We start from the raw sequence: 26,134 nt of genomic DNA, 5'->3' as shown, positions 1-26,134 counted from the left end.
AATGAAACCTGTGCATAGTTCTCTGTTGATATTCAAAATGACAGGAACTATGAGTGACAATTGGATGAATCAGCAGGGCCACCAGGGAATGAATTATTGAGAAGTGTGTACATAGAAATGAAGAATCCAACTGAAATCTTAATAATGTGTAAGTTTAAGGAAACAGTCAAATTTCTGAATCCAACAAGATACTTTAAGTCATTGTCTATAATCATTCAGCCCACAGAGTGTGAGAGGACACAGGAAAAAGACATCTAAGTGAGTGAAAAGATGTCAGCAAGACTCAAACTGAACAACAACCAAAAAAAAAAAAAAAATGGAAGGAGAGAACTACTGTTATGGTTTAGATCTGAGGTGTTCTCCAAAAGCTCATGTGAGAGATAATTCAAGAAGGCTTGGAAGTGAAATGATTGGTTTTTAAGAGGTTTAACCTAATCAGTGAATGAATTCCCTGATAGAGATTAACTGGGTTGTAACCATAGGCAGGTAGGGTATGACTGGAGGAGGTAGATCACTGGGGCCTGACTTTGGGTATATATTTTATATCTGCTGAGTAGAGTCTCTCTTTACTTCCTGGTACCAATATTCACACCCTTCTGCCCTGATGTTCTGCCTTACCTGGACATCTAAGGAATGGAGCTGGCTCTGTATGGACTGAGACCTCTGAAACTATGAGCCCCCAAATAAATGTTTCCTTCTCTAAAATTGTTCTTGTCAGGTATTTTAGTAACTGCAGTGAAATATCTGACTAAAACACCTGAAATGTCAATGTTGCTGCTTAATCTCAAGTTACCATCTTGGTACATGTGAAAGCTGCTTTCTGAAAACAGCAGAACAATATAATAGAAAGCATGAAGATCTCTGATGTCTATGGATTTCACTACCATTTCCACACTGTCTACACATTGTTTTTCAGAATGACATTAGTAAGATGACAGAATACAAGTTCCCTGGCTTTACTACACTTTATAGAAACTCAACTAGTAGAAACAGGCAAGAATAACAACCTAACTCTCTAGAACTCAGAAATGAGGCAGAGACATGCTGATAACTACAGAATTCAGAGCTGCAATTGAATGGTAAGAGATGTTTTTTGACTCTGTCAGCCCTCCCTCAAGCTGGCATAGTGCTACTCAGAGAATTCCCCTGGGACCAAGGTTTGTACAGTGGGAAAAGTTTCTTCACTGTTTCAGTCAGAATTTTTGCTGCTGTGACTAAAATACCTGACCAGAACAATTGTAGAGGAGGAAAAGTTTATTTGAGGGCTCAGGGTTTCAGAGTTCTCAGTCCGCTTATAGCCAGCTCCATTCCCTGAGGCTCCAGGTGAGGTTAAACAGCTGGTGAAAGAGTGTGGCAGAGGGAAGCAGCTGATTAGGAAAGCAGAGCAAGATCTCCACTTGCCAAAAACAACTATATACTGTTAGAGTCCGTAAACAAGTCAAGATGGCGCCTGGCATTTTGCAGAGGGTGTGGTTTGTGAAGTAACGCCAGCGAGCCATTAAGTGTGGAGATTCCTTATTGGTTGACTACTGTATCTAGTTTATGTTAATTAAGATAAGCTGTGTGTAATGTATATATATACCCCTCCGTTCCTACAATAAATGGCTCCCACTCCTGCTGTATCAATCTACACAAGTTGTTCGTCACCTCCCGGTTATTTTGCTGCAGCCAGACTGCGGCAATATACCCCAAAGTCATGCCCCCAATGCCCCACTTCCTCCAGCCACACCCCATCTGCGTTCAGTTAGCACTCAGTTAATACCATCTCAGATTAATTCACTGATTGAGTTAAGGCTTTCACAGCCCAATCATTTCCTCCTCTGAACCTTCTTGCATTGTCTCACGCATGAGCTTCTGGGAAACACCTTACACCCAAACTATAACACCCACCATGCTGGAAACCTCTGCAGTAAGCTCAATCCTGTATCATACCACCAGAAGTACTGGGGAAATCCATATGTAAATCAACTTTCTCTTGCTGTGACAAATACCAGAGATAAATCCACATAACGAGAGGAAAGAAAAATTTTGGCTCACAGTTTCAGAGGTTTCAGTCCATGGTCAGTTACCTCTGTTGTTTTAGGGATGTGGTAAGTTGGAACATCATAGCAAGAATCTCCTCACCTGATGGTGGATGGGAAGCCAGGGGAGGGGGATGCTGCAGGAGTCCCAATATTCCCTTCAAGGGAACACTCCCAATAACCCAACTTCTTTCCAATAGGCCCCACCTCCCAAAATTTCCATAACCTCCCAATAGCACTATCATCTAGTGATCACATACAATTTTGGTGGACACTTTCAAATCATATCAGCCAGAAAGGATATACCACCAGGGGTCAATTAGAAAAACATAGAGTGCACAGTGCTCAGAGCAAAACAAAACAAAACAAAAAAAAAACAACAATGCAGACCTTGATGGTTTCTCTGGACCAGAGAAACAAGCCAGTGGCATCATACTGCTGCAAACATTGTGCCCAGAAAGCAGCTGCAGGTTACCAATTAAATTTCTGTACTTACATTAAATCTTCCTCAGGTTGGGAAAGAACTATAGGTCAGTGATTAAGTTCTGGTGCAATTATCAAGTTCTGATGTTCATTATATGTCTTCCCTCAAACAGAAAACAACTACAAGTCTAGGATTAAGTTCCACTATTAAATACTAAAGGTCAGAGAACATCTGTAGAGGCCAAAAGAAATAAGAGCCTCCTCAAATGTGCAGGCATCAATATAAGAACACAGGATTATGAAAAATCAGGGAAATATGACACAAACGAAAGAAAGCAATAAAGCTCCAAAAATACACCACAAAGAAGTGGAATGACAAGCAATTCAGAATAATCCTTAAAGAAGTTCAGAGAACTATTTTTTAAAAAAATAAAAATAAAAAATTGGGTTAAATTTTTAAAACAATTCATAAATAGAAAAGTCTGAGAAAAGAATAGGAAGAATTTTAAAAAATAGAACTCCTAAAATATAGCAATTAAACTAAAACAGTTAATAAAAAACTTTAACAGCAAACTTGATTAAGTAGAAGAAATCAGTGAGCTTGAAGACAAAGCATGTGAAATTATCCAATCTGAGAAGAAAAAATAAAAAAGGAATAAAAATATTAAAGAAGTTCTATATGACATCATCAAGTGAACTAAACTTTCATGTGATTGGATACCTAAGACCTAGAAAATATATTTAAGAAAACACTAGCTGAAAGATTTCCAAACCTGGAGAAAGACTTTACAAAATCCAGGTGTGGGAAGCTTGGAGGTTACCAATCAAAGTCAACACAAGAAAACCTTTACCATGACACATCATAATCAGATTATCAGAAAATCAAAGACAAAGAACACTGAATGCAGCAAGAGAATTCAAACATGTCACATTCACAGGGGCATCGATACAGCTTTCAGTTATTTCATCAACAGAAATACTGCAAGAGAAGAGTGGGTTTTTAAAAATTTTTTATTATAAAAGCAATGCAAATAAAAACTGAAAACTAAAGTCATCCATTTATTGCCCTGCCATCCTACAGTAACCATAGTTAGTAATTTGAATACTATTATTTGTAGCAATGATTTCATTCATTCATTCATACACTTTTTTATCTTGCAATTTTTTAAATTTAATATAACATTTTCTCATGCTTTTCATTAGTAATTTTTTGTTATTTTTTAAAAATTTTATTTGTTCTTTTTAGTTATACATAACAGTAGAGTCTATTTTGATATATTTATACAAACATGGAGTATATCTTATTCTAATTAGGATCCCAGTCTTGTGGATGTACACAATGTTGGGATTCACTGTGGTGTATTCATAGATGTATATAGGAAAGTTATGTCAGATTCTTTACACTTTGCTATTCTTATTCTCCCCTCCCTTCCCTTAATTCCCTTTTGTCTAATCCACTGAATGTCTACTCCTCCCTCCCCCATTTTGTGTTAGCTTCCACATATTAGAGAAACCATTCAACTTTCAGTTTGGGGGAATTGGCTTGTTTCATTTAGCATGAAAGTCTCTGGATCCCTCTATTTACCAGCAGATATCATAAAGTCATTCTTCTTTATAGCTAAGTAATGCTCCATCATATATATAAAGGAGTTAAAATCAGCATTCTACAGTGATGTAGCCACATCAATGCTTATAGTGGCTCAATTCATTACTAATTTTAATGAGTAAATAATGTAACCTCCATAGATATCTAATTATTGGGTATATACCTAGACCAGAGGATGACAAACTATAACACCACATTTTATAAGTTTTATTGGAAAATATCCATCCTGTTTTTCTACATATTGTCTATGGTTGCTCTCATACTACAAACAGCAGCACTGAGAAGATGTAATAGTATGGTCTGCCTAGCCTAAAATACTTATTTTCTGACTCTTTATAGAAAAGAGTCTGGCTGATTAGTGCTCTAAACTTTTAAGTGGTTCATAATTTGGATAATATAAGTAATGCCACCTGAAAAAATCTTTGTGCATATAATTTTTCATACTTTGGATGACTTTATTGGGGGACATTAATAAAAGTGAAAAAACAATGCCAAATATTGTCCCCTACTCTCTCACTCATAATATTCTAGCTATCATATATTAAGGGTGGTAGGGATAAAAATGGAAAGGAAATTTTTGTACTAATGTAGGCAGCATTTTTCTGGCATAGTTTTAGTTTTGATTTAAGTCAACCAAAGAGGGAAATAATAGTAAGTGTGACAGGAAAACAAACCAATTCCAAGAAATCTTTGAAGTTATATGAAGACAAAAAAAGCAGGCAGAAGTAAACTGTACAGGTGACAAAGCGCTTATGAAGTGTCATCCCAAGCTAGCTGTAGTGTCCTGAAGGCACAAGAAGAGCTGAGTAAGGGAAAGAGGAAGTAGTTTCAACAACAAGCCCACAGTCCCAACAACAAGCAGCTGCAAGTGTGGGGTGACAGAAGCAGAATGTGAGTTCCCCCCATCTGAACATATCCTCAGCATAAACCTGCACACAACTGTAGTTAAAGGGTCTCCAATAGGGAAGTCCTAGAACTACTCTGTAGTTTTGAGTTTTGAGTTTAATATAAGTTCTTCTATCTGAGAAAGTTTCATTCTTCAAAAAGAAAACTTAAGGAATGGGACCAGCTAAATCAACTCTGTTAGATAAAAAATGAAGCAAGAAGATGGGTCTCAAATGTAATCTTTTATGAATAAAATAAGTATCAGAAAGTATAGATGTCATATTCCAAGGGAAATATTCTGAGGATCTGGCATCCTAAATCCCTCTGTAAATTTATTATAACAGACCATAGTGTAATCAAACTCCATTAGGACCAAAGTGAAAGACTTAGCATATCTGGATCACCTTGCAATTTTCAAGATTTTTGAAGATCTGTTATCCTGTTATGGCTGTGAAGGAGAGATGGGTGTAGGCACCACAGTCTGTAATCCTTTGCCTTCTCTCTCAGAACCAACCAGGCAGATGAGCTGGCATTCAGGTATTCCTGCACAGTTTACTTACTTCCTGCCAACCTGTACTCTCTGTGGGGTCCATGTAAACCAAGAATGGTATATAAACTTGAGTAGCATCTCCACCAATTCCATCATTTCTAAATACTTAAGGTGGGTGCCCATCCAGGTGTCCCTGGGGGCCCATAAGGAAGTACCAGTGCCATTGCAAAAGTTGCCTGTGTCCAGACCACTGCAGCCTGGGGCTGGCTCAGTATCATTCATCTCCTCCATCAGGGATGATATTCTAATTGTTGAAGAAAAAAAGCCTCCTAATCAAGAATATGGTACTCAGCTACCCAGCAAAGCTGCTGAAGAAAGGACAAAGGGTTTCCTAGACAAACAGAAGGTTTATCATCACCAAACCTGTCTAATAAGAAATGTGTTCTTCATGCTGATAAAAAAGAATGCTGATGAATAATATGAAAACAACTGAAAGTTTGAGATCTTGCTTTTATTTTGATGTAGTCTTTCTTATAAGCTTCTGTCTTTGAATTGCTTTTGCTCTCTCCTATGAGTTTTGGTATGCTACATCTCCATTTTCATTTGTCTCAAAAATTTCTAATTTTCCTTTTAATTTATTTATTGATCCACTGGTTATTTGGGGGCATGTTATTTAATTTCCATGTATTTCAAAAGTTTCCAAATTTCCTCTTTTAATTGATTTCTAGTTTTATATCATTGTGGACAAAAAGATACTCAACATAATTAATATAATTTCAATCTTCTAAAATTGTTGACTTGTTTTGTAGCCTGACATCTGGTTTATCCTGTGCAATTGAAAAGAATCCATATTCTTTAGCTATTGCATTAATTTTTTTGTAAATGTCTGTTTTTCCATCTTTTTTCATTCCTTCACTTTCAATATAAAATTAATCTCTTGTGGCCCTCTAAAACCTGGAACAAGACAGGGATGACCTCTTTCACCACTTCTATTCAACATAGCCCTTAAAACTCTAGCCAGAGCAATTAGATGAAAGAAATTAAACGAATACAAATAGGAAAAGAAGAATCCAAATTCTCATTATTTGCTGATGACAGGATTCCAGAAAACTTATAGAATTAATAAATGAATTCAGCAAAGTACCAGGATATAAAATCAATACCCAGAAATCAAATGCATTTATACACATCAGTGATGAATCCTCTGAAAGAGAAATTAGGAAAACTACTCCATTCACGATATCCTAAAAACAAAACAAACAAACAAACAAAAAAAAAAACCTGGAAATCAATTTAACAAGAAAGGTGAAAGACCTTTACAGTGAAAACTACAGAACACTAAATAAAGAAGTTGAAGAAGACCTTAGAAGATGGAAAGATTTCCCATGCTTTTGGATAGGCAGAATTAGTATTGTCAAAATGGCCATACTACCCAAAGCGCTGTATACATTAAATGCAATTTCAATGGAAATCCCATTGTCATTCCTTATAGGAATAAAAAAAAGCAATCATTAAATTCATCTGGAAAAATAAGAGACCCAGAATAGTCAAAACAATCTTTAGCAAAAAGAGCGAAGCAGGAGGCATCACAATACCAGACATTAAACTATACTACAAAGCTATAGTAACAAAAACGGCATGGTATTGACACAAAAAATAGACTGGTAGACCCATAGTACAGAATAGAAGACACAGAGACAAACCCACATAAATATGGTTATCTCATACTAGACAAAGGAGCCAAAACATTCACTGGAGGAAAAGATAGCCTCTTCAAGAAATGGTGCTGGAAGAATTGGAAATCCATATGAAGCAAAATGAAATGAAACCCTTTTCTTCCACTATGCACAAAACTCAACTTAAAGTGGATCAAGGACCTAGGAATTAGACCAGATACCCTGTACCTAATAGAGGAAAAAGTATGTCCAAATCTTTATCATGTTGGATTAGGCCCCAGCTTCCTAAACAAGACTCCTAAAGTACAAGAAATAAAATCAAGAATTAATAAATTGGATTGATTCAAACTAAAAAGCTTCTTCTCAGCAAAAGAAACAATCGATGAGGTGAAGAGAGAGCCTACATTTTGATAGCAAATTTTTGCCACAAGCACATCAGATAGAGCACTAATCTCCAGGATATATATATCAAAAACCTTAACATAAAAAAAAACAAAGACCCCAATCAACAAATGGGCTAAGGAGCTGAACAGACACTTCTCAGAAGAAGATATACAATTAATCAACAAATATATGAAAAAAATGTTCAATGTATCTAGTAATTAGAGTAATTCAAATCAAAATTACCCTAAGATTTCATCTCATTCCAGTTAGAATGGCAGTTATCAAGAATACAAACAACAGTAAGTATTAGTAAGGATGTGGGGGAAAAGGCACTCTCATAATTGTGGGTGGGAATGCAAATTGTTGCAACCACTCTGGAAAGCACTATGGAGATTCCTTAGAAAACTTGTAATGGAACCACCATTTGACCCAGCTATCCCAGTCTTCAGTCTATACCCAAAGGACTATAGTAAAACAGCCCACATCGATATTTATAGTAGTCTCAATTCACAACAAGCCAAGCTATGGAAACAACCTAGGTGCCCTTCAATAGATGAATGAATAAAGAAACTGTGGTAAATATACACAATAAAATATTACTCAGCATTAAAATTACGGCATTTGCAGGTAAATGGATGGAGTTGGAGAATATCATGCTAAGTGAAGTAAGTCAATCCCCAAAAACCAAAGGCTGAATGTTGTCTCTGATAAGTGGATGCTGATCCATAATGGGGGAGGGTATGGGGAAAATGGAGGAACTTTAATTGAGCAAAGGAGGGGGAGGGAAGGGTGTGAGTGTGGGGGCAGGAAAGATGATGGAATGTGATGGATATTATTACCTTAGGTACATGGATGACTGCACATATGGTGCAACACTACATCATGTACAATCAGAGAAATGAAAAATTGTGCTGCAATCATGTACAATGAATCAAAATGCATTATGCTATCATATATACCTAATTAAAATAAATAAATTAATTAAAAAAATAAAACTACAGGAAATATCTTTGGTGAATATAGATGAAAACATAGTTAAAACAATGGAAGCAGAATTAATTTGACTTTACATTATAAAGATCATTCATTGTGATGAAGTGGCATTTACCCGAGTAATGCAAAAACAGATCAATTAATAAATGTCATTAATAGAATTAAGGACCAAAACCATGTGATTATTTCAAAAGATTCAGGAAAAACTTTTGACCAAATCCAAGATTCTTTAATAATAAAAACTCTCAACAAATTAGGTATAGAAGAAACATATCTCAGCACAATAAATATCACACATTACAAACCTATGGCTAATAGACCATTAAATAGAGAAAAGCTGAAAGTTTTCCTATGAATTCTGTAAAAAGACATAGATGACACCTTTTGCCATTTCTCTTCAACAAAGTACTGGAAGTCCTACCAAGGCAATTAAGCAAGCAAAAGAAATAAAAATAAAATTGTAAAGAAATAAGTTAAATTAGCTCTGTAGATGACACAATCCTGTTAAAAAAATTCAAAATACTCCACCTCAATACTGTTAGGTTTAATATGTTAATTTAATAAATTTGCAGGATACAAAAACAACATACAAAATCAGTAACATTTCTATGTATTCATAGTAAACTATATGAAAAAAGAAAACAATTTAATTTACAATTTTCACAAAAAGTAACATATTTAAAAATAAATTTAAAGGAGTTGAAAGTTCTCTCTACAATAGAAACTATGAAACATTGAAGGAATCTGAAGAAGACACAAATAAATGAAAAAATACTACATACTTCTGGACTGGAAGAACAAATATGGTCAAAAAATACTGCCCAAAGTAATCATAGATTCAATGCAATTCCTATTAAAATGCCAATTAATTATTCACAGAAATATTTTGAAATTCTGACAATTCATATGGAACAATAAAAGTCCCAAAGCAGTTTTGAGCAAAAAAGAACAAAGCTAGAAACATCACTCTCTCTGATCTCAAAATATACGACAAAGCTATAGTAATTAAAACAGAGTGGTATGGCATTAAAAACAGATGCACAGACCTATGGAATAGAATAAAAAGCCCAGAACTAAATTCATACATTTACAGTCAATTGAATTTTCAACAAAATGCCAAGAATACTCAATGGGGAAAGGACAAGCACTTCAATGATTAGTGTTGGAAAATCGGGTTTTCATATGTGCAAGAATGTAATTAGAACCTTATATCTCACCACACACAAAAGTCTACTGAAACAATTTTGAATCTAAATGTATTATTGATTTAAATGTAAGACCCCAAATTATGAATCTGTTATAAGAATTCATAGGGGAAATCTCCATGATATTGGTCTAGGAAATTATATTTTTTAAAAATACAACTTTAATAATATAGGAAACAAAAGGAAAAAATAGACAATTGGATATATCAGACTACAAAGTTTTCTGCACAGCCAAAGAAACAATCAACAGAATGAAGAAAAAATTTATAGATTGAGAGAAAATATTTGCAAACCATACATCTAAGAGGGGATTAATGCCCCAAATATTTAAGGAACTCAAACAAGCAAGAAATAATGTAAGCAATGGGCAAAAGACTTGATTAGATATTTCTCAAAAGAAGATATACAAGGTGTATAAATATATAATACCTATAGATTACATATAACATAGATATAGGTATAGAATATATACAGTTATAGATGTATGTCTATATCTATCAACCCTTGTCTACCCAACATCACTAATTTTCAGAGAAATAAAATCAAAATCACAATGAGATATCACCTCCACTTCAGTTAGAATGGCTACTATCAAAAAGACAATCAAATGTGTTATTGAGGGTGTGAAGTAAAGGGAAACCTAACACACAGCTGTAAATTAATGTAGCCATTATGTAAAATGGTATGAAGTTTCTTCAAATTATTAAAACTAGAACTACCTTATGATGCAGCAGTCTCAGTAGCTAGTATATATCCAAAGATAATGAAATCATACGTGAAAGAGCTATGTGCACTCCATTGTTTATTGCAGTACTATTCACAACAGCCAAGATATGCAATCAACCTGAGTGTCCATCAATAAATAAATGGGTAAGGAAATATAATGTGTATACATGGTGCAGTATTATTCAATCATAAAGAAAGAGAAAATCTTGTCATTTATTACAACATTAAGGAACCTGGAGTACATTATGTTAAGTGAAATAAGTTAAGCACAGAAAGACAAACACTGCTTGATATCACTCCTATGTAGAATCTAAAAACACTGACCTCATAGAAGTAGAGAGTAGAATGGTGATTAGCAGATGTTGGTGTGGTTGGGGAGACGGGGAAATGTGGGGCAAGAGATACATAATTACACTTAGATTGGAGATAAGTTCAAGAGGCCCATTGTATAGTATGATGACTATGATTAATGACAATACACCATATTCTTATTTTATTTATTATAATTTGTTATAAATGAAAGCAGAATAAATTTCAATTCACAGTATACATATAGAGCACAATTTTCCATGTCTTTGGTTATACACAAATTAGAGTCACACCATTCATGTCTTCATACATGTACTTAGAGTAATGATGTCCATCTCATTCCACCATCTCACCTACTCCCTGCACCCTCTCCTCCCCCCACCTTTGCCCTATCTAAAGTTCATCTATTCCTCCCATGGTCCCCCATCCTCATTCTTACTATGAATCAGCCTCCTTATATCAAAGAAAACTTAACTTTGGCATTTGTTTTGTCAGGAAATTGGATAACTTCACTTAGCATTATATTCTCCAAATCCATTGCATTTACCTGCAAATGCCATGATTTTATTCTCTTTTAATGCTGAGTAATATTCCATGGACTACACCATATTCTTAAAAGAATGCAAAGAGGCTAGATGTCAAGAGTTCTCGCCATAAAAATAAAAACTGTGTAAGGTAATGCACTAGTTAAATTTAGCCATTCCACAATGTATGTGTGCTTCAAACATCATGTAGTACGGGATACATAGGTACAGTTTTATTTTTCAATTTAGAAGAAAGATAAAAATAAGGAAAGAGAAGGAAGAAAAGACACAAGAAAAAGGTAAACTGTATGCTGGGTGTATTAAGTTCAAACTAGGCTGAAAAATCTGAGGGGAAATTTCTCTAATAGTTTCTCCATTGGCATTTAACAAGTTGGTTAATACTCAGATTTGAGTGTGCCTCAGAATCTCCTGGAGGGGTCAATAAAATGCAGATTACTGACCTCTCCCCAGAGACTTTAATTCAGTGAATTTTAGGAGTGACCTGAGAATTTTCACTTTGAACAACTTCTCAGATGAGTCTGATGCTGCTGGTCTGGGGAGACCAATTTGAGAAGTGTGGGTTTGGCAGGTGCACCAAGCAGCATAATGGGGGAAGCCAGTCACCCTGGAACAGTACCCAGTGTCTTCTTGCTGCAGGGCTCCCCTTGCTTTGGGCAAATATGCCAACAGGTGGTCACGGCTGCCCATAGCAAGGTACCACACCTGCTTCTTATTTGGTAGGGTTGATTTCTTTAAGTTAACTGAGAGGAAATTAAACCATATTGTGTGTGATTATTTTTGTTTTATTTCCCCATTGCTTCCAATGAAAACAATGCAAATAACAAAATAATAATAATAATAATAAATGATGAGCATATTTGAGGCTTAGGCTGGAAATGGCAGAACACATGTAGGAAGGAAGATAAGAGAAAATATATTGGAAAAAACTAATAGGGTCTAAGAAAATACATGAGTTTCAGCTGATGTTAGAATGAGGAAGATGATAGATTCCATAATTGTCAGCATATATAAAACAGGTAGAATGGTTCTTCAGGTGAGACCCATATATGTGGGATTTTAAATAATAGGGAGGAAAGTTAAAGGGCAATTTAGAAAGGTGGTATTACATGACTAGTTATTCAAAGATTAAAAGTGTAGAACATGTGCAGGATGCCAAGGAGAGTGGTTGAAGGAAAGTGGGAGTTAATTTTGAGGATAAATGAGAAGTGTCTCAGCACCCGACAGGCAGATATTCTGGTGGGACTAATGTTAGTCCCGGAAAATCTCAGGCCTTCATGCTTATCACACACCCTGAGCTGCAGAAACAAAGATGTGAATTGTTGCTGGCTCACTAGGAAAACCAGACCAACTTCCTGTGAGCCCTGGCACTGGTCAGCTCTGCTCATAAAAGCAACAGCTGATAGGAGAACAGGGGAGAGTATCAGGTTTGGAGAAAGGCCAGAGGGGATTCTCTGGAAACTTGCACAGGGTCACCTGCCATAAAGCAAGTACCAACGTACTTATAAAATGCCCAAGAAACACTTCCATACAAAACACTCTCAACCTCCTCAGTCTGCTCACAGTGTTCTGTGAGATGATTCATGGCTGCTAGTCAAACTCCTGTCATATGGTCAGACTTTCCAGACTACTAGGACATTTGGCTTAGACCGGGTGTTACATCTTCTGTCGAGGGACTGTCTCCTGCCAGGATGGGTGGGGTGGCTGAAAAGGAATAATCCAATCGGATCCTTCCACTCCCACTTCTGTGGTTTCTCCTTTTGAGTCTCATCACATCTTCGTGTGAATCAAAACAATCTTGACACACATGGTTATACTGATGTCCCAACATGCCTTATGTCCCTAGTGGCATCTTTCTCAGAAAAACAAAGTCCTCTAAATAAACACCACTGGCTTTGGAATCATCTGGAAGGAGAGGGCAGCTGAGCAACATCTCGTCTATGCACAGTCATGTGCTATTTTGTTTATACCCAGCAATGAGGATAAGCATCTAAAGCAAAGGTATGTGGTTCTAACTTTTGCTAGCCTGGGCTTACTGTTTACTTTTGCCTTGCTGTCAAATCTGTCATGAGTGTCTCTTATTATCTTTCCCATAAATGCACCAGACTCAGTGGAAAGAACATTCCTCTGGGCTGCTTAACAAGCAAATTATTTTTCAACTGCTTCCTCCCCTTCCTCCCCACCCTCGTTGAATAAACATTTGGGAGACACAATCCTGTGGCCTGGCAATTTGCAAAGATATTCTTTGTCCTCACAAAGGCAAAACAAGACGGACGAGGTTAATGGAGGATATGAGTTATCTTGGATAATCAGTTGAAATATCCACATCTCTAATTCAAGGCTTCCTTTGATTTATCAATGTCATATTTCACATTAAGGCCCCCAACGTCCATTTTCTTCATTTCCTTTCTAATTATTGCTTCCCAACTCAATAATTTGCTGTTCTATAGTTTCTGAAGTCTTGCATCTAGTTTGTTCAGCATCTTGGAATGTGCTGAGAAAAATGGGCTCTCTGTTAGAAAATCCATGTGGACCTTTATTTTTTTCATTCACTCTTACCATTGCTCTCTCACTTGTCAGTAATTATGTCCAGCCTAGAAACTAACCATTTCAGAGGCAAAGAGTAAATAGCTTTTCTGAGATTAGTACGGGAAGGGCTACAAAGCCTAGATCGAAACCAGTTACCACTTATGGGACTGAAATTTATACAGGTTCCTTAATCTGTAAGAGACCAAGTTGTCTGTAAATGATGAGAGATTTTAAACTCTCAGCAGGTTCAACAGCAACTCATCTTCCCAGATCATTGAGAGAATTACACAGAATGTGTACTGCTTCTTGCCCCACCCCTGCTTCTCCCCCAGTGTAAGCTATTATCATCTCCCATCAGGATTAAGTGAATCAGCCTCCAGAATAGCTCTCCCCACTTCTCAAATTCCCCCAGCCTGAGTCCATTCTTAGCATAGCAGCCAATCAGCCTTTTAGAACGTAAATCAGTCCATGTTACACTCTGTCAAATTCTGCAATGGCCCCATTTCTCCTGCAGAGTCAAGGCCAAGAGTCCTCTCAGTGGTCTAATCAGGTCTTCTCGAACAAGCCTTTGTTGCCTTTCTTGACCAAAACTCCTACTATTGTCTTCCTTCCTTATTATACCCAGGCACATTTGCCTTCCTGTGTTACTTGAAAGTCTCAGGCTTTCTCTGCCTCCTGGCCTTTGTACTGGCCGTTTCCTCTGCCTAGAATGCTGTGTACCCCGTGCCTTTAGCCTAGCTGATTTCAGCAGAGCTCCAGAAGGCTCTACAATGAACATCACTAGCTTCAACGTCATGAGCATGGCATTGCCTCCCCCTGCTTGGTTACTGCTGGAATTCGTCAGAAGCCAGAGAAAACCAGAGATTGAAGGTCTGGACCAGAAGGAAAAATAACATGCTAGAAACATCCCAACTGCAGGAGGATGGGGTTTGGCAATTAACCACCAGCCTCTTACCTCTGGACGGGACCATACTGAGATTTGTTCTCCATGAATCCTTCGAGGACTCGCTAAAATATGGCCCTTATCTGGGCACAGCAGTGAGCTATTAGGGATGCACCTTCTGTTATTTTTCTTTCTCCCATTCCACTCTTCCCTGCTTCTTTACTTTTGCATTCTGGGATCATATTTCCAATCTCAAATCTCCAAATTGCATTCCTTTGTAACAGTCTAAGATGAGAATCAAAGAAAACATGTCCCTTTTCAGTTTGATTAGCATGAGAGCCAGAAAAGCATGTCTGAGATCAAAGCATCTGCAGGTTTGGGTCCTATGGACTCCCTCCTTGGCTTAAAGATGGCCGCCCACATCAGTGTCTTTCCACAGCATGTCCTCTGTGTGCACATGTGTGTGGTGTCTCTCCCTCTGACCTAGTTTCCTCTTCTTAGAAAGACACCAGTTAGATTGGGTTAGGGTCCACTGGTATGACCTCATTTTACATTAACCACTTCTTTAAAGATCCTATCTCCAAATACAGTCACATATGAAGGTCTCTGGTATCAATATTTCAACATATCAATTGGGGAAGAGGGCACAATTTAGCCCATGGCAAACAGAAAGAGAATTGTTGAACTACACATGTCACTGTCTGGCTCTCTCACTGATCCTCACTTCACAATGGGCCCTGAATCTGAACCTTTCCTAGAACACATACTTCAGAATCATGACTCTCCCTGGACAAGTCTATACGCCATCATGGTTTTGGCCAGCTACATTGTCTTCTGTCCTGATCTGGCACCCTTTGCTTGGTTGAGTGCTCTTGGGCCAGCATGTAGACACATGACCTGTGGTCACCTACTAAATAATTGTGTACCCTGGACATATCAAGCCTAAGCCACTCTGCTCCAAAGGCAGAGTCCTTGATATTGCCCCTTGGTGCTACATATGGCGTATGGTTCCTAACATCTCACAGAGGTGGGGTGTGACATCTGCCCTGCCATTACTGCTTCTAGTATGTTCTATGACCCACCAATGCCCTCAGAGCAACCTTAGAGACAGACACCAGTCTATCTTCAACACCCCTCCCCTCAAGAGTACAAGTGCTCTGTAACCAAAGAAAAAAATCCTTCTCTTCTTCTCTTTCCTGTCACCCACAATACCCCATAATAATCAGTTTTGAATTTGGTGTCTTAGTCTGTGCTGTATTCTCCTCATACAAAAGAGCCAAGAGCTTCAAAGTCTGGATCAAGCAATATTTCAAGAGTTACTCCTTCATTTCCAGATATGACCCTACTGAAAACAACAATGACAGCAATGATAATAACAGTAATTCCTACACTCGTGCAGCATTTTAGAGTCTAGTAAAATGTATCATATCTTCACCTGATCTTCCAAAAGCTCTGGAATTTTTTCATCTCCAGAAGAAAACTGAGAGAGAAAAATGTTCCTGACATGACCACATGAACAATAGCAGGTTCATGGAAGAGCTGAGACTGGAACTTGGATCTTCACATGCTTGTTTCAACGTTTCTTTTGTAACGATTGTCATTCTCCCCTAGCCACCCTTAAGATGTATTACAAAATTCCTGCTATGTTCTGGGTGTGTCCGCTGGAATTCATGCATTGGAAACTTAATCTCCAAAAATCCTGCATTAATGATATTTGGAGATGTGATATCTTTGGGAAGTAATTAGGGGTAGATGAGGTCATGAGGGTGGGGCCCCCTGTGATGCCATTAGTGGCTTTATAAGAAAAGAATGAGAGAACTGAGCTAGCATTCTTGCTCTGTCTCACCATGGGATACTCTCTACCATGTATGATACAGCAAGAAACCTCATCTGATGCCAAATAGCTGCCAACACCATGCAGCTAGACATCCCAGACTCTGAAAATGTGAATAAATAAAACCCTATTCTTTAAAAATCACCCAGCCTTGGGTATTTTGCTACAGCAACAGAAAACAGACGGCACAACTCCTAAGTTAATATTTATCTCAGATGCATGAGAAATATCCGTGTAAAAGTGGTTATAATGTGACAAATAATTAAATGCCTCTACTGTCTTCCCTTTAAATATTAACCATGGTGTACCAATTTACTATTATAACAACTCCAGTGATTCTTTCAACAACCCTGAAAGACATTTTCATTTCTAGGGCTGACAGAACAAAGTTCCATAAACTAGGCAGCTTAAAACAACATAAATTTATTCTCTCAGTTTTAGAGGACTGAATCTGAAATCAGGGTGTCAGCAAGACCGTACTTTCTCTGACATCTTCTGAGGAGAATTTTTCTTTCCTCTTTTAGCATCGGTCCTTGAAGACAATTCTCGGTGACCACTGGCTTGTAGTCATGTTTCACTCCGACCTCTACCTCCTTCTTAATATGGCTGCTCTCTCTCTCTGTATTCCTTCTCTCCTTATAAGAACACCAACCATTGGATTAGGCCTATTGGAATCCAGTATGACCTCATAATAACTTTATTACGTCTGCAATAACTCTGATTTCAAACAAGGTTACATCCACAGGGATTAGTACATGAATGTATCTTTTGGAGGGACATAATTCAATCCAATCCAGGTATAGAGCACTGTCCCATTATCACTGTATTGTACAGATGAGGACCTTGGGAGGTTCAGGGCAGGTAAGTCAGCGTTTCTCTAAGCACCTGCATGAGAACGACCTGGGGGTTCGTTATTGTAAACTTCTGAGCCTCACCACAGGACTATGGAAGAGAATTCAGAACTGGTGTATTAAAGGAGGGGCAGAAGTGGCTCTCAGGCATCCTTAATTCTGGGGAAACCCTGAATAGAAAGATCCATCAGGGATTCTGTGAATAAGTGGTAGAAACTGAATACAGGCTCTGGTACTCAGGTCTCAAACTTTTTATTTTTGTCTTTTATTCTCAAATCCAAGAATCTGCACCATTCTTTCCCCAGGCCCTGGTGAAGGTCAGTTTTCTCCTTGCTCGGTGTCTTGGTCTGTGTTTTGTTGCTGTAACAGAATACTGTAGACTGGGTAATGGGCTGAATTTGGACAGGGCCTTCTTGCTGTGTCACTCTACAGTGAAAAGCAAAGGGCAGAAGGGCAAGATAGTGTGAGAAAGCAAAAGAAGGCCAAACTTCCCTCCTGCATACCTCTTCTTGCAGTAACAAGTCTGCTCCCTGGATAACTAATGCAGTCTCGCAATAATAACATTAACAAGTTCATAAGGGCAGAGCTGTAATAAACTAATCACCTCTTCAAAGGTCCCACCTCTTAACATTATTTCATTGGGGCTTGAGTTTCCAACACATGAACTTGGAGGAACACATTCAAAACATAGCACAGGGCTTGCATTCCCTTTCTAGGACCTTTGTGTAATACAGTTCAGGTTGGCACTGCCCAGCCACATGAAAAAGCCCCAGATTTTCACCAAGCCTTGCTGCATCTCCCCTTAAGTTGTGTAGTTTCTTTCCACATCACCTAATGCTACAGGGCTATCTTATCCCTATGGAGAGGAGCTACTCCTCACTGTGGTGCATGCTGTGTCTTTAGATCTTTGGGGCTTGATTTCCAACACATGAACTTGGAGGAACTACCTCCTTCACATTGCCACACAGCTCATTCCTACTTCCTGTTCCTCCAAGTGCATCTCATTTTGTCCCTCCATATATATGGTTAGATATTGTCATTACATATGAGAGCAGACAAGAGTATGTTCCTATCACTTATCCCACTAGGAGGGTTGTGGGCACAAGTTACTGTATCCTGATGAATGAAGGCAGAACATGGTAGGAATGACAACTCTGCACACAGCGGCAACCCTGCACCGAGAGTCAGACACCATGCCTTCCGTCCTTGCCTCTGTTTTGCAGAAGAATTATGCCTGGGTACATCAATTCATCTTCCTGGCCAGTACGGAGAAGAGTTGGGCTACATGATTTCTGAAGTCTTGTCCAGGTCTAACACTCTCTAAATCTCAGTCCTACTTCTTCCTCGAAGACACTCCTATAACTTTTGCCAATACTGATCGCTTCTATTCTTAATCAAGTCCATATTTCAGTACTGAAAATCAGGACCCAATTTGACAGAAATATTTTGTACCACTTCTGGATTTGAGAAGCAATGAAATTGGAGCTTCCGTGCCAAAAATGATGCTATGCCTCGGATATGTTGGTAGGAACAAAGGGGCAGAATACATGAAAACAAGAAAATGCAGAATGTGTGTTCGGTCCTCATACAGTATACATTTTTGCTCTTAATTAAATACCATTTTTTGGCATTTTTGTATATTTTCTATATTCTATATTCTTTGCAATATGTATGAACCTTAGTTCCTTCAGATAAATTCTTTAAGACAGAAAACTGACATTCAATTCTGACATTCAGCTCTTACTCCAATACATATAGTGGAGGCCCAATATATACAGATATCCTTGAAAATAACAAAGTTAGACATGCAATATAAATTCTTTGTGTGAATTAAGCCTGAAACATTTGATACAGACCATTAGCTAGAACTCCAAGAAAGGGATCATTTTATTCTGGTAAAGTTCAGAAAGGTGTCAACAGAAAGGTGGGGGAAACATTGTAACTTTGCTTTTCCAAAATCATTCATTCATATCCACTAAAACTTTGCTGTGACTCTGAATAGATCATCAGACTTTAATAAAAATGTTACAATTTATTTTTTTATTTCTTATTCTCACAATAAACTTGTATCCAAACCTAAAGGAATTAGGGTGTATGAGAATTACCTATTTATTGGCATAGATTCTCACAGTCATAGAGGGCTCCTGTGTCCGTGGATAGTGAAGACCATCTTGTTCTGGAATTGGAGAATTAAAAAGGAATTGGGAAATCTGCCTTCCTTGTTTTGCTGATGAAGAGAGTAAGGACCAGGATGATAAGGCAAATTGCCTAAGGTCCCAAAGTAGTTTGGAGTCCAGGTAGAGATGGAAATAAGCCCTTTGCTTTTTGGCTGGCCTCTCTCACTAGATATATCGAGACATTTTTAATTAGTCCATAAGGGTACTTATTTGGCTGGAGTCTTTTCTCCCCATTCTCTGCTCCCATCTTCCCTTTAGATTTTAGGACCAAGTTGGAGGCTCTTAAAAAGAAGGTTAGTCTTCTATCCCAGAGTGGGATGACCTACACATCCTGGTCTGCCCAGGACCCTCCAGGTATTGGCATGGAAATTCTCACAGCCTGGGAACATCATCAGTTTCAGAAAAACCAGGACATGTTTTACCTTCTTCCAGAAAAGTATATATTCCAGACTCTGCAGTTTGCCATGCTGGATTACCAGAGAAGCTGCTGATCCACAATCTGCCAATCCATCAGCTCCCAGCGTTCTCTTCTGCTTGACATCCCATGTCTCATGCATGAGTTTGTCACCATGTTCCATACAATGGAGGTTCAGATTCTGGTTCTGTCACATACAGCTGGGGGACATTAGTCCAGGGGTTGAATTCACCTGTGCCTCAGTTTCTTCATCCATAAAAGGGAGGATAACAATACATCATCTCTGCAGGAAGTTGTAATCCTCTGTGTAGCATTTCAGTGGCCTACTTTTCAAGCATATTTTGATGATCTGCACAGTACTCAGAGCAGTGACTGCAGAGTAGTATGTGCTCAATAAATGTAGATCTTGTTAGGAAATCCCTGCTTCCTTTTGCCTCAGAATTCAGTTTATCTCCTCTACAGACCCTGATGGCTGCTTATCCAATGTCTGTTTTCCCTTTCTTCATTCCCAGTCAGGTTATCAATGAGTCTGGTTAAGAACATTCACTTCCCCAGACTCCCTTAGCAGCCAGGGATGGGCATGTGACCCTGGTCTGCCCACATAGTCTATGAGCAGAAGCTCCTGGGTAGGGCTGCCAGAAAACCTGGTGAACGGCTGGACTCGGGTTTGTGTCTTTTCAGGTCTTTGCTTTCTGTCCTCTGTGAGGGTTGCCAAACATAGGAATTCTACCAGAACATCATTCATTGCTTTTCTGAAAATCAAATTAATGAGATGTGTTGTATTTTTGTAAATTTGGCAACCCTACTCTGCCCTTCTTTTTTTCCTTCATGCCTGGTAGGTAGATACCATTACCTGGAGTGCAAACATTATCTTGAGACCAGTGGCCATGAGTTCAGGATAGTGGTAGAGAAAGACTGAGGGAAACTGGCCACTGCGGTCATGATAAGGTCTCTCTAGAAGCCTGAATTGATGAAGCCACTGCTTCTTTATAGACAGCTGAAGGGAGTCCCTATCTAGTATGTTTATGGGGTATTATGGTTTAGATGTGGTGTCCCCCAAAATCTCACATGTGAGACAATGCCAGAAGGTTTAGAGGAGAAATGATTGGGTTATAGCCTTAACCTAATCAGTGTATCAATCCCTGATGTGACTGAGTGGAAACCCAAGGCAGGTGGGTGTGGCCAGAGGAAGTGGTCCACTGAGACCGTGGCTATAGGGTATATATTTTGTATCTGGAGCATGGAGTCTCTCTCTCTCTCTCTCTCTCTCTCTCTCTCTCTCTCTCTCTCTCTCTGCTTCCTGGTCATCATGTGGGCTAGTTCCTTCTGCCACACTCTTCCGCCATGATGTTCTGCCTTACCTAGAGCCCTGAGGAATGGAGCAAACTTCTATGGACTAAGACCTCTGAAACCATGAGCCCTCAAATAAACCTCTATAGTTGTGCTGGTCAGGTCCATTAATAAAAAAAAAAAATTGACTAAAACATAGGGCCACAAGTTTTATCCTTCTCTCCTTGTTAATTTCTCAGTATCAGTCTCCTCTGGGAATACTCAACTTCTGGTCACAATGATCACTTCAAGTCCAATCCCTCTCACATTGGAGTTTCCTAGTTTCCCTCTCTTTTTGTATCACCCTTCATGATTTTCTTCAATGTGAGCGTGTTATAGCTTCTGAATCTGCAAAATCACTGACCTCCAAGGGTTTAAAAATGGAAACTTTGATATATTTTAAGCACAAATTTATGAATATACCTATGTACTTATCCTAAAATCGTGATAATTTTCAGTAAGTTTAGTTTGTGTTTAGTGCAGTTAATTTAATAAATTCTTCATTTTGAACTTAAAAAGTTGTTTTTTTCCAGAAAAATCAGTTTCTCCCTTCCCCCATTAAGTGTTAAACCAAGTGTAAAGAATATTGATGTGAAGAACTGTCGACTTCTTGGCCCACCCAGTGATCCTCCCAACCCAGGCTGACTGCCAACCCAGAACCCGATCAAATTCAACTTCCAGCTCTTTTCTCCAGTAAATATGTCCGGTTTAGTGCACCAAGGAATAGAGCAAAAAGATTCACATCAGAAGTTGCTGCCTGGCTCAGAAACCTCTCTGAGGTTTCCAGTATAGCATGATCATCTGCCTCCCAAACTCCATGCTGTTGTTGCAGTCTACAAGGACTGCCTTGTCCCCACACAGACTCCACTCCATTTTCTATCTTTCCTGCAAAGAAGCAAAGGCATGTACCAGGAGTCTTGCCTTTACCTATGGCATTAATGCCTCAGAGAACACCCTCTTCACACTCTTTCCTACTTTGTATCCTGCTTTCCATTCAGGACTAGCTTTCAGAGCTGTTTAGCTGTAAGGACCTTCCCTGCAGTTCAATTGTGTTCATTCTTGCCTTGACTTGCAGGGATGAACAACAGGAATTCTCAGTTTTCATTGTATTTCCAGCCAGGGTGAGATTTCTAGCACAGTATGATATACAGCAAACCTGCTTACCAACATATTACATACTCTCTGTGCCTGAGATCCCTTAAACACATGCAGAGAGAACAGATTAACAGTGTGTGGTCATACTTCTTATTTGCAAAAGCTCTTCTTATTTTCAGAAAAAAAAAAAAGTCTCCACTTTGTCTGCCTCTGAGAAGTTTCCATTCCCCACACAGAGCAAGCCCAATGCTGCTGAAATCAGGGCCTCCTGTAGTCACAGCACTTTGCAGTATAGCACAGCCTTCTGGGCTCCACACAGACAGCTCTTCATATCATCACTGCTCCGGAAATGGCCACATGACTTTTGTCTTCTCATTTGGTGTCATTTTGCACTTATCACAAGGCACCCAGAGTATTCAGTCCCTTGCTTCAGAATCTTTCCTTTAGATTAGGGATTGGCATACTACCTGGTATGCAGACCATATCCAGTCCCATCACCTGTTTTTTAAATAAAAACTCATTTCTTTACATATTATCCATAGCTTCTCTCATGCTCCAATGATGGTTGCGATAGAGGCTTCATGGCCTGCAAAGCCAAAAATACCGATTTTCTGGCTATTTACAGATGAAATTTGCTGGCCCCTGGTCTAAATCACCAAGAACATAGGCAAAATAGTCATTAGGAGTGAGATTTTTCTATCACCATGGTCAAATATATTGATGTGGCTTTTTAATTTATAATTGTGGCTTTATTTATTATTTTGGCCTACAATATTGAGATGCATACATGATATTGGATGACTGGCTTTTGGCAATTGAGGAAATGAAGTAAGACCTATAGAAAATGAGAGGCAGAAGGGGAACTGATGTTTCTGGGCACTTTTGTAAGAAGTACCCCTTTTCTGGTCAAGGCTGGATCATGTCATGACAGATCACAGTGAGGAACAACCATTGAGTTATCTCCAGGTTATCTAGAACCAGCAGAGCAGTCATTACCTACAAAATAGCAATGCTAACTCCCCCAGACAAAGTAAAATGATTAAGTTGGTTGTCAACAGATGGACTCCATGGTCCAATAGATTACTAGTTGATCACCCACAGGCAATTGTGTATTCTCAAAAAGGAAATGATATATTGAATAGAAAACAATGCATTTTTAAAAACATATGGCTCAAACAAGATAGATATGTACGTTTTTCACTTTTATGCAAAGACCCAAAGAAAGGACTGGTTTGATTGTCTTCAGGGTCCCAGACTCCTCTGTGTTCTTTCTGTTTTATCCACCTAGTATGTGGCTTCCAGCCTAAACATCATCAAGACAGATGCTGTAGCTCCAGTCATTATTTTCCACTTGTAAGTTAAAAGGAAGAAAGCTGAAGTGGTCTAGCATGCACATAGGAGTCAATGCCTTTTAGAAAGGCTTCTAGTTGATACCACCTAATACCTCAGCTCCTCTATAGGTCAGTATTCTGCAAAGAACCACACATAGGATATAGACATGAGACAATGGATAGATGGGCAAATAAACAGGTATATATGGATGGAGATGGGTATAGATGAGATAGATCTGTAGATAGATTTACCTACAGATAAGGGGATTTACTGTGGGAATTGACTCAAATGATTATGGAGGCTAAGAAGTACCATGATATGCTGGCTAGAGGTTGGAGAACTAAGGGAGTCAGCAGTGTGGCTCAGTCTTTGTCCAAACACCTCAGAAACAGGGGAGTCAATGGTATAACTCTTAGCTCAAGGCCTTAGGTCCAAGAACCTGAGGGATTACTGGTAAGTCCAACAGTTCAAAGGCCAGGGAAGCTGGACTCCAAGGTCAAGAGAAGAAAGGTATTCCACCGACAAAAGAGAGAGTGAGCAAATTCACCTTTTCTTTTCCTTTCTGTGCTCTCTAGGCCCTCAGCCAAGCAGATGGTGCCCACCCACATTGGATGAGGATGGATCTTCCTTAATCAGGCCATAAAATCAAATGTCGACCCCCCTGGAAATACCTTCACAGACATCCAGAAATAATGCTTTATATCAACTACCTTGGGAACTCTTAATATAATCAAGTGGGTACCTAATATCAACCATCTCATTGGCCCGTTCACCTGGCCACACCTACTCACAAGGGAGGTCAGAAGCTATAGTCATTTAGGTGAATATGTGGATAAAGCTAGAAATCTGTTATTAAAGAAAAGGGGGCAGCCAATTAGCAATCTCTGCCTCCTACTGGCACATGAAAACTCTGAGGAGGAAGCTCACCCACTTAGATTTGCCTTTATGAATTTTCTCTGACTTTTGTACTCTGTCAACAGAGAATGGGACAGCTGAAAATGACATTATTTAGACTTTGTGCCCATCATTTCACCACACATTTTTTTTTTCCAGAGGAGGCTACCACAAGAGGGAATTTGATGGATGCCAGTGTCCATGGATGAGAGAGGGGATTGTACCCTGTGTTGTTTTCATGCTCCAGAGAAAGGAGAGTCTGGAAATGCCAGGAGGACAAACATCTTGTGGGTTTGGAGTCCTCCCATCTGTCCACTTGCAGTCTCACTTGAACTCATTTCCCTCAAGGGAGAGGAGAAAGAGTCCCTTGTCAGTACCTTGGACGAGGGGCTCTGCCCTCAGTGGCAGCTGCACACACAGAGGAGGAGCACAGTGCTCAGTCCCTCGCACCCCTCTGAAGAGCCACTTGATGGCATCACCTAGGAATGTGGTCACAGTTCCTGCCTGAGTTACACTTGCTGTGTAAATAAGGAGCTAAAATAGATCCTTGGCAGGGGTGAGGGGTGTTATGAGGTGAGGAGCCCTGAGAGGACGGCTGTTTGTGAGGAAAGGCATAGCACTTCCTCACTTCCTCACATAGCACTTATCCTGAGTGTCTTTTCTGCATCCTTTTGAATACTCCTCTGCAGTCCTAAAAAAGAAAAAAAAAAGGAAAAAGAAAAAGAAAGTACTAGCAGGGAAATGGATGGCATTAGAGCAGATTATGCTAAGTGAAGCTAGCCAATCCCTAAAAAACAAATGCCAAATGTCTTCTTTGATATAAGGAGAGTAACTAAGAACAGAGTAGGGACGAAGAGCATGAGAAGAAGATTGACATTAAACAGGGATGAGAGGTGGAAGGGAAAGGGAGAGAGAAGGGAAATTGCATGGAAATGGAAGGAGACCCTCAGGGTTATACAAAATTACATACAAGAGGAAGTGAGGAGAAAGGGAAAAAATACAAGGGGGAGAAATGAATTACAGTAGAGGGGGCAGAGAGAGAAGAGGGGAGGGGAGGGGAGGGGGGATAGTAGAGGATAGGAAAGGCAGCAGAACACAACAGACACTAGTATGGCAATATGTAAATCAATGGATGTGTAACTGATGTAATTCTGCAATCTGTATATGGGGTAAAAATGGGAGTTCATAACCCACTTGAATCAAAGTGTGAAATATGATATATGAAGAACTATGTAATGTTTTGAACAACCAACAACAAAAATTAAAATAAATAAATATTAGTCTCATATTTAAAAATTTAAAAAAAAAAAGATTCCGGGGGAGCCAGGAAGCTGGAGAGAACAGAAGGCAGAGGAGGTCACGCAGCCGAGCCCTGACTGCCCAGGAGGCAGGGAGCTCCCCAGGGAGACGTGCAGGGTGGGCTGGTGGTGGGGCCATGTCATGAGGAGCCACAATGGTAGCCATGTGTCACTCACCAAGAACCCCAGCCCCTGCTCCTTAAATCACATGCCTTGACCTCCAGTAAGGGCCTTGAG

General features: G+C 39.0%; 1 long non-coding RNA gene and 1 pseudogene across 1 annotated transcript; one reads left to right on the top strand and one right to left on the bottom strand.

Moving 5' to 3' along the window:
- Positions 1-5,212: 5,212 nt before the first annotated feature.
- LOC114095164 (tRNA-splicing endonuclease subunit Sen15 pseudogene) lies at positions 5,213-5,716 on the bottom strand (annotated as a pseudogene).
- Positions 5,717-13,125: 7,409 nt separating this feature from the next.
- LOC139704735 (uncharacterized) lies at positions 13,126-25,021 on the top strand. The gene is made up of 3 exons (XR_011706705.1): positions 13,126-13,261; positions 24,281-24,439; positions 24,759-25,021. It is a non-coding gene; the product is annotated as an uncharacterized lncRNA (long non-coding RNA).
- Positions 25,022-26,134: the final 1,113 nt, after the last annotated feature.

Source organism: Marmota flaviventris, chromosome 1, assembly GCF_047511675.1.
Source record: "Marmota flaviventris isolate mMarFla1 chromosome 1, mMarFla1.hap1, whole genome shotgun sequence".
In the NCBI taxonomy this organism is placed as follows: Eukaryota; Metazoa; Chordata; class Mammalia; order Rodentia; family Sciuridae; genus Marmota; species Marmota flaviventris.
This window is presented reverse-complemented; position numbering and strand designations above follow the sequence as displayed.